Genomic DNA, 10044 nt, shown 5'->3' with positions numbered 1-10044 from the left:
ATGCCTAGGCAGTTTGAAAGACAATTCTCTGCCCGCCCCTTGGATTAAGCAAGGTGAATGGGTCGATTCCAGACTATACATTTCAATGATATAGGATGGCCCGCCAGGCTAGTCTTTCCATGTAGTAGCCTAATATGTGATCTTACAACTCTGGTAACTAAAACTGGAGACCATGATGTAATACCATATAATATAGTAAGTATAAGTATATATACTTTTTTGATCCCGTGAGGGAAATTTGGTCTCTGCATTTATCCCAATCCGTGAATTAGTGAAACACACTCAGCACACAGTGAGGTAAAGCACACACTAATCCCGGCACAGTGAGCTGCCTGCATCAACAGCGGCGCTCGGGGAGCAGCGAGGGGTTAGGTGCCTTCAGAGGTCTTAGGGCACTTCAGCCGGTCCGGGGTTCGAACCATCCGAAGTGCTAACCATTAGGCCACGTCTGCCCCAAAATCCATACCATTACATGAAATAGCAGGTAGTAACAACACGCCACATTTCTCTAAATAAGTTAAGATAACATCTCATATCAAATTAATTCAACAACGCTGCAGTTATTGTCCCCTGGGGATTACATTTCAAGTACCTGTCTATCTTTATGTGTCTCTATTATTGTTGTGCAATGACAATGACAACTGCTAACGTTTTATAATGGTATTATATGGTATTACATCATGGCATAGCACATTTGTCTTTATGGGGGTTTGGGAATAATGATGTGATGATAATAATGCAGGTTACTGGTAGGTAGTGTACAACTGGGAAACGGTTAGCAAAAGTAAGAAATAATGGTCCAGGTGTCGTTCTGGACTTTTGTGGTGGAAAAATGTTTAACCCACTTTTAGCTCATTGAACGTACCGTAGTCCTACGAAAAACAAATTATTTTGCTGTATGTAGTACGTAGCATCCTCCAGTATGTGCCTTACAGCAGCTGCTAATGTTACTAGCGAAGTGAGGTTAGCTAAGTTACATACATCGATTTCCTACAATGTGTACCATTGGATCACTTTCTACCTTTACTTATAATTTCTACATCTAACCAAGCACCAAATATAACATGCCAGTGACAGAATAAATGTATTAAGCATAATATTAAACTCACCGTTCTGTATCCGTCGTCGTCTTCTTTCCCCTGATTTTCTGAGACCTGACTCCACTTTTTCTGACAGCGTTTTTCATGAGACCTGATTCCACTTTTTCTGACAGCGTTTTTCATGAGACCTGACTCCACTTTTTCTGACAGCGTTTTTCATGAGACCTGATTCCACTTTTTCTGACAGCGTTTTTCATGAGACCTGATTCCACTTTTTCTGACAGCGTTTTTCATGAGACCTGATTCCACTTTTTCTGACAGCATTTTTTCTGAGACCTGACTCCACTTTTTCTGACAGCGTTTTTTCTGAGACCTGACTCCTTAGAGATGTTTTTCAGAGGCCGTTTGGTTTGACGCAGTTTTATCTGAGGATGACAGAGGTTTTTCTGACGCTGAGGCAGTTTTGTCTGAAGATGACAGATGTTTTTCTGACACCGGAGTCTGAGGATGTCCTAAAATGAACACCGTACTTGCGGATTTTCTTAGGTCCTCTGTGACAGACGGTTCTGCAGATATGTCTTTTGCAAGGATCTTGTCAAGCAGTTTCTTCACAGTAAAGACGCTACGGCATTTTCTGTGATACAATATGGATGGCATTCTACCCTCAGGGAGACCTTTAGCAAGATCAAGGATGGGGCGATAGGCTCTTATTTCAGCTGCTCTCAGTAGTGTGTTCCATGACTTTCATACTGTACAGTAGGTGCAACAAGGTTTATCATCTGAACAATGTATTAAACACTCCCCCTGAATACCACTACTTCCTTCTGCCATGCTTCTCTATTCTGGGATGTACAACAATTTGAAAGCAACAGAGATATATCAGGAATGATGTGCTAAAATAAGCTCTTTTCCTACTCAGCAACAGTGTGCGTGACTGTGTGTGTGTGAGAGAGAGAGGGACAGAGGGAATATATGAAGTGTGTGTGTGAGTGAGAGAGAGAGAGTGTGTGTGTATGTGAGGGAGAGAACATGTTTGTGTATGTGAAGTATGTGTGTGTGTAGGCTATGTGAGGAAGAGAAAGAGAGTGAGAGTGCAGTGGCTTGAGCTGTGGCTTGACGATTTTGTCATAGAGAACCATTCAACTCAAAATTTTATTTGCCCGCCTAAAGCTTATTTTACCCCGCCCAACGGTCAAAAGAAGCCCAATTGGGCGGGCCCAATCTGGCAACACTGACCAACACACTCTAAAGTTGGCAGTTTATATTTGTACTGTAGAATGTTCAGAAAAGAAATCTAGTTCTAGACAAATTGAAAAAACAGAATTTAGGCCTAATAGTTATGCAGGATCTAGATGCATTCTCTTTTGAATTGAAATATCATGGCATGTCCGATCATTATAGTTTTGGTATCATTAAGGAAAACAGATTAATTACCCTAAAATATATTTTTCTGAGAAGTCTATATATTCTAGATGTGATATAATGTGCATTGAGACATCTCCCAACTTCCTCCATACCACTATACCTTAGTTCTGTAATGTATTTTGCATTACATTGAAATGCATTGATTTTCAATGGACCGCTATTAGTTATGGGTCTAAAATAGCTGTGTAAAGTGTATTCAGCTATCTAACCCATATATTTTCTAAAAGCCTATACTCTCTAGATGTGATATAGCAAGAGTTTGGATTTGACCCACCCACGTTTAGTCTTTTGCCTCTATCTAACCCTATATTATATTGGTGAAAAAGTGTATGATGGATACATTTTAGCCTAATTCATGGAAAGCTAAATTATCCATCTAAACTGTATATTTTCTAAAAGCCTATGCCATCTACATATGATATAACATAGATTAAGACATATCGCATCATCCCACACACTTGCATACACCTAATACACATAATTTGACTGAGTTGCATACACATAATTTGACTGAGTCACATAAACACCTATACCTACACATAGGCATGTATTGTGAATTGTAGGCCACTGGGTATGGGTATAAAAGCTAGTAAAAATACAACTAAGCTACCACTTAGAAAAGGTTGTAGAGATTTCAAAACTGGAGAAATATGTTGCGTCTTTTTAGACTTGGTGAGCAGCCTTGCAGCTGCATTTTGCACCATCTGAAGTTGGGATAGAGTGGACTGAGTGACACCAAAATAAAGGGAGTTACAGTAGTCCAGGCGGGATGAAATAAAGGCATGAATCAATATCTCAAAGTCTTTGAAAGAAAACATAGTTTTGGCTTAATTTAAGATTCTAAGGTAGTAAAAAGATGACTTGACAACAGCATTAATCTGTTTCTCAAATTTAAAATCAGGGTCAAGTAGAAAGCCAAGATTTCTTGCATAAGGTTTTACCTTGCAAAAGACCCTATAGTTCACTAATTGCGTTATTTGCAGCTTCATGTGAACCAAAAAAAAGAATTTCTGTTTTGGATTCATTTAGTTTTAAAAAATTGGTCGACATCCATTGTTTAATCTCTTTTAGGCAATCAAGCAATGGATTTAGAGCAGTGGTTCTTAAACTTTTTGTCTGGCGACCCCACAAAAAAGTATGGCGAGGTCTGGCGACCCCACTTTCCCCAAACCCATTCTAAGTCCTTACTCAAATACCCCCCTCAAACGTTAACAACTAAATCAAGCAAAAACTAAAAAGCAAAGTCATTTGTTTTACAGTTTTTCTCAGTCGCTTTGGTGCTTTTTTCAGTTAAAATTCTCATAACTATTAGTTCAACCTCCACAACATTTAGTCATTTGTGCACATCATAGTAGTAATTTCTCCTTCCTCTGAACAAATTGCAAATACTTTTGGACATGTATCAGTTGCTTTCATACAATTCTCTGCTGTTTTTTAACATTATCATTTGCTTATGTCATGTCAGTCAAAATGAACTATACTTATGAATGCTGAATAGCCGTTCCCAATAAAACTAATAGTCTTCATTTCATTGCTTGAGTCATTACATACAAAATTGTTGAACTAGTTATCAAATTATGTCACAATGCTGTAGAATTGCAAAGAGCATACAGTAAAAATGTACGTATTCAGTGTCTTGTACTCACTTACTCACCTAACTACAGCAATGTGTAACTTTACTGTAGTTTTCAAATGGCTGTACAAGTACTGTGTAGTGCTGTCTTGAGCATGTTCAGGTAGTGTCACCGATTCTGACCTTTTTTTGCATTGGAAAACACTGAGAGAACTGTCATAATGAAAACATGACAAAGTCTTTTGACTACCTTGTTCATAAACGATGGTGTCAAGACTTCTCATTTTGATGACACTGACAGTTTCATTGACATGAATACCTGCTTTTGAGGAATGGACTATCCATTTTGAGCAAGTGACGTGCTTTTGCAGGTCATCCACTAGGTTTTGCAGTTTGCACTAATTGTTTTGAGAATTGCACTAACTGCTGTGCAAATGTTAATTGTGATGTGAGAAAAGCACCAAAGCGACTGAGAAAAACTGTATTTACTCCATGTGAACAAGAACCGAGAAAACCAAACAATCACGATTAAACAAGTGTAGGCTGCCGCCATATCAGATCAGAGCGATATGTGCCTAGCGCGCGCACACACAAGCACGCACACACACATACACATACAGCATTAGGCCTACAACGTTACATTAATTATATTTATGGCGATAACAATAACAATATTTTTTTTATTTCCCTTTTCTGGTTTACTATCTTTAACAATTTCAATGGGAAGGGTGGGCATGCTGAACATAGCAAGTTAATTCTAGGAGGAATGCTGCATACGGCGACACTGAGATTTTCCTCCACGGTGCTGAGCCGACATCTGTATTTTGAGATGTCGTTTCATTTTGACAGGTTTTAAGATTTCATTCGCCAGAACATTGACGCAAATCACACATTGTGGGTGGTTGAGGTTATCTTTAACTTGGCAAGTGAATGCATATTTCAGAAATTCTTTCTGATAAAGCCGACGCGCCGTTTGTTCTTTTTTATTCTCACCGGCCGTTAGACTTGTCCCATCTGAGGATCACGGAGGAGTAGACGCACTGGTAGATGGCACTTCCGAGCTTTTGTTCAATTTTTTAAGCAGCCACCTGTCCATTTTGGCTAGTAGGCTACCTATGTCTTTTGTTTTGTTTTACTTAAAATAGCGGGAACAAGTTGAGTTTGCATAGTGGGAGCAGATAGTTACATTGTTTCTATCAGCGGACCAGTAGCCCATAGGCTGAACCAGATCTCGTTGAAAGACGAAAAAAAATCTCTCTCTTCTCTTAACTGCGTGTAAATAAGAAAAAGGCAGAAAAGGGCAATATTATTTTCCTTTGTTTCACCTAATAATAATTTCAGACTGAATACAGAAAATAATTGGCGACCCCACGGAAGTTTTTGGCGACCCCATTTGGGGTCGCGACCCCTAGTTTAAGAATCACTGATTTAGAGCACCAGAGGTACCACATTTAAAAGGAAGATACAGTTGTGTATCATCCGCATAGCAATGATAGGATACCGTTCTTTTTCATAATTTGACTGAGTGGCAACATGTACAGTGAGAATAACATACAACTAAGCACTGATCCCTGTGGAACACCATAAGATAAGGGGGCAGATGAATATGAGGTATCATTGAAAGAAACTGAAAAGGTTCTTCCCTCTAAGAAGGAGGCAAACCATTTCAGTGCAGTACCTGAAATTCCAACCCAGTGCTCAAGGCGCTCTAAAAGAATGCAGTGATCTACAGTGTCAAAGGCGGCACTAAGATCTAGCAGCATAAGTAATGCAGTTCTTTGCATCCACACATAACAAGTCATTAGTGACTTTAATTAAAGCAGATTCCATGCTGTGTTTAGGTCGAAATCCAGACTGGAAGATGTCTAACATCTCATTCTCTGGTAGAAAGGATTGGAGTTGTTGAAAGACAACCTTTTCTAGGATTTTAGAAAGAAAGGGCAATTTTGAGATGGGTCTATAATTGTTTAAGTCAGGGATTCCCAAACTGTGGTACGCGTACCCCCGGTGGTACGCGAGCTGCTTCTAGAGGGTACACGAGATGAAAAGGGCTATGGCGGACAGGTGTTAAAATGAAAATTTTAAATATTTTGTAATTAATTCATGAATAAAGACATAATTTCGAATCAGGTCATAATGATATGGAAACATGAAATTAAAGGATATCATTTATAAACTCTGTATGTGTTCATAAAAAAAGGGCAGCTTATTAAACATGACGCCTGGAATAGCTAATAGAATGCGTTACTTTTGAATGCGTCGGATGGTCCGTGGGGGGAAAGTTTCGCGGATATAACAGGTTTTTGAAAACAACAAAAACAGAAAGGAGGAAAGCGGCAAAGCTAGGAGTTATTTCAGGCGTTGTTGTAGGCCTATTATAAGATATTGTATGTGGATGTAGTTAGGCTACTATGCAGGCTAGTTTTCATTTCCAAATGCACGCACCTAAAACCGGGAAACGGACAAATATTGTCAACGTGGGGGGGGGGGGGGGGGTTATAGAATGTGTTACGTTTTTATGTGTTTATGTGTCGGATGGTGGGGGTACGCAAGCCGAGTCGGAATGTAGGCAGTGGTACGCGGGAGGAAAAGTTTGGGAACCGCTGGTTTAAGTCAATATATATGGTGGAGGCTGCCCACACACGAGCAAAGTATGCATTTATCATCCTCACCAAACCATTGACTTAAATTCTTGGGAGATGGGAGCACATCATATGTAGCACCTAACATAAATCTGAACCAGCTTCATGCCACATAGATCTTTCCAATTAATCCGTCTTTTTTCCACCCCTTCCCAGTTCATCCACTGCCCTTGTTTTGACTGCGACACTGCCTTAGTACATCTTACAGTCTCCTCCTGTCTATGCATTTTCTCCACTACCATTTTCCTCTTTTCTCCTGCAGAAGCCTTGCTCCACAAGGGTTTACTTACGCCCACCCCTAGACCCCCCCACCCGTGCTGCACATGGCCCATTATATCCCTATGCCTCAATGCTGATTGAGCTTGCTTAACTGCCTGTTCTGGGTTCCACTTCCTTCCTGCATTAACTATGGGTGCAACTTTCCTCACCACTGAGTCCTTGGACTGAGTAAGAGTAATTTCCAATCTAGCCTTACAACACTTAAATTCCTATGTCAGACTATATTGGCAACTCTACAATGCCCTTCCCATACAAGGTCACACTGCTTAAGCAGCCATTTTCTGACAAAGGAGTTGATCATTTTTTCCAACCTCTCTACCTTTGACAGAGGAACTTCATAAACTGTCAATGGCCACATTAGCCGAGGCAATTCAGAATGAAATATACATGTATTACTATAAATAAATAAACAAAAAATCATTGATTTCAGTATTAATCAGTAGATTTTTTTTTGATTGGTCAGTGGTGTAAGTGACTGTTGTTGTTGCTAGGGATTGATTATGATGATGTGGGGGCGGAGTCTGAGGAATGACACATGAAGTGGTCAGCAGAGCAGAGGACTCTCATCAGCTGTGGTGGACTGGAGTTCTGAGCCTATCAATGAGATGCCATGCATATTTGATAGCTAATGACAAAGTATGTGAAAAGCTTATTTTTACAATGACTATTTTGTAGGTGCTATGTCATTTATATTCCAATTCCAAAAATGTGTTTTTCCTGATGTTTGCTGACTTTTAGTTAATGCGTTTTTGTGTTTTTCCTTGCAAATAACATTTGTACTTACAGTATACTTTAGCTAAAAAGAAAGTTAGTGTTAAACTTAAAACTTTAGTAAAAATAAACTGTGGGGTGAACTGTAAGAAAAGAATATAACAATTTATTTTAATTATACATTCTTGTTAGCATGAGGAGTATAATCAGTGCATTTTTTTCTGGTTTGCTGAAATGTTTCTTAACATTTGACATCTTAACATCAAGGCCAAAATGTGCAATTGTTGTAAAAAAAATCCATTTGAAATGCTTCTGGAATTGTGATGTAATCCTGAATAGACAATAAATAAACAGTGTTCCTCTGCGTTTACACACTTATTCTATTTTAGAGCATTATTTCTATTTGATTATGTCTTGGATTTCAAAAAGCATGTCTAGAGTGAGCATCTTCAGATAGAGTCTGGCGCAAAGATTGATCTTAGCGGCCCTTAGGCGGCGGCCTAGACCAAAGATAGTTTAGTTACTGTCTTCTATGCTCATGACGCAACATGTTGATTGGGTGGCATAGTATGGCTCAGTTCAATCACTTTGTTCCTTGCCCATTTACAGATCCAGGACTACAAACACCAAATGTGGATTAGTCTAAATGAGGGATTCTAAAACCCCCGTTTTATGATATAGCTTTTGTTGTTGTTGTTGTTGTATCCTGATTTATCTATGCCTATGCTTACTGTTACATTTAGTGCAAATGAAATACCTATTAGGAGAGTAGCCTACCTCAGTGGTTTTCAAAGTGGGGGCCGGGGCCTCCTGGGGGGCCGCGAGGGGGTGCCAGGGGGGCCTCAGCAAGTTGGAAGAAAAAATAAAAACAACAAATAAATACATTTGAAAAATGTTAAATATACCTTTTACTATGAGGGTTGTTATACAATGCTATTATAATAATTTGTTGCATATCTGAACATTATTTTCCATGATAATGACTGGGAATAATAGTAGAGTGATAGCTCTCATATAGCAGAAAGTCCCAAATGTAATTTTTACACACTGTATGCTCCATTACAAAGTGCTTGTGGCTAAAATAATTATTAGGATTAGCTTAATGTATTTTTAAATTTGCTGTAGTATTGTCGATGGGTTTAATAACACATCAAGGGGGTCCTTGGCCAGAACCTAGTGGTATTTGGGGGGCCTTGTCATGGAAACTATAAACAAACTCAAAGATCGTAATTCTTGATTTCGCTTGCAAACTGACGGTTTTATGCGTTTACTAAACAAAGATTATGGAAATTAAACACCACTTTTCCATCAAAAAGCTTGTTGTAAAAGGCATAACTTGTTAGATTTAAGAACTAGGTTCGCTAGCTCTGTGTGTTATGAGCGCTAGCTCTGTGTGTTATGAGCAAAGAATCTTTGGTTATGAGTCCCATAGAACAACAACACTGCCATCTACTGGATTAGAAAGTGTCAGCAGGCTATATGTGGATCTGGTGGCTTCTTTGCGCAAAGTTTGTCTCAAAAATATGTGATCCACAAATGCTGATCCACAAATGCGAAAACGAAAACTGTGTGTGCTGGTGATCCACAAATGCAAAATTAGATTTCACAAAGGCAATTTTCAGTTTTACAAATGCCATTTCATTTACAAATACACATCTACAATTGTGAAAACCAATTTACAAGTTACAAATATGTTTTTTTTATTTGTGGATGTCAAAACATGAATGCAAGTCAAGAAATATTTGTGGATGTCGCCATCTACTGGATTGCGATTTCTGTGTGCTGGTGAATTAAAGTAGGCCTATTTACGTGTGGATTTGTGTGACTTTCATGTGAAGAACGTCTCAAAAACACATAACTTTGGAAAGCGAAGAATGCGTGTGTTGGTGATCCACAAATGCAGAATCACATTTCACAAATGAAATTTTCGGTTTTACAAATGGCATTTTATTTACAAATGCACATATATATTTGTAAAAATCAATATACGAGTTACAAATATGATTTTTTTATTTGTAGATATCAAAACACACATGCAATTCAAGAAATATTTGTGGATCCCCCTCTGCGCATATACAAATATTATTGAGACAAATTTAGCTCCATAGGGAACCCCTGGCCTACCTGACTTTACTACCACTAGCGGCACAATATGTCACAGAATGCCATAAGGCAAGAGACAGGCAATCCACTATGTATTTTTTTTTCTTTCCTTTTTTCCCTGCTCCATTTTTCTATTAAGCTTAATAATTGCTCATTCTTTTGATGTAGTCTAATTACTGCTTTGGCAATATTGTAACACTTACAGTCATGCCAATAAAGCTCATTGAATTGAAATTTAACTGAGAGAGAGAGAGACCTATTATTCTCTCAT

Source organism: Alosa pseudoharengus, unplaced genomic scaffold (assembly GCF_046254945.1).
Source record: "Alosa pseudoharengus isolate Yale_2024_CS ecotype anadromous, Long Island Sound unplaced genomic scaffold, YU_APseudo_1.1 YU_APseudo_1.1_scf_20, whole genome shotgun sequence".
In the NCBI taxonomy this organism is placed as follows: Eukaryota; Metazoa; Chordata; class Actinopteri; order Clupeiformes; family Clupeidae; genus Alosa; species Alosa pseudoharengus.
Note: the sequence above shows the minus strand (reverse complement) of the source record.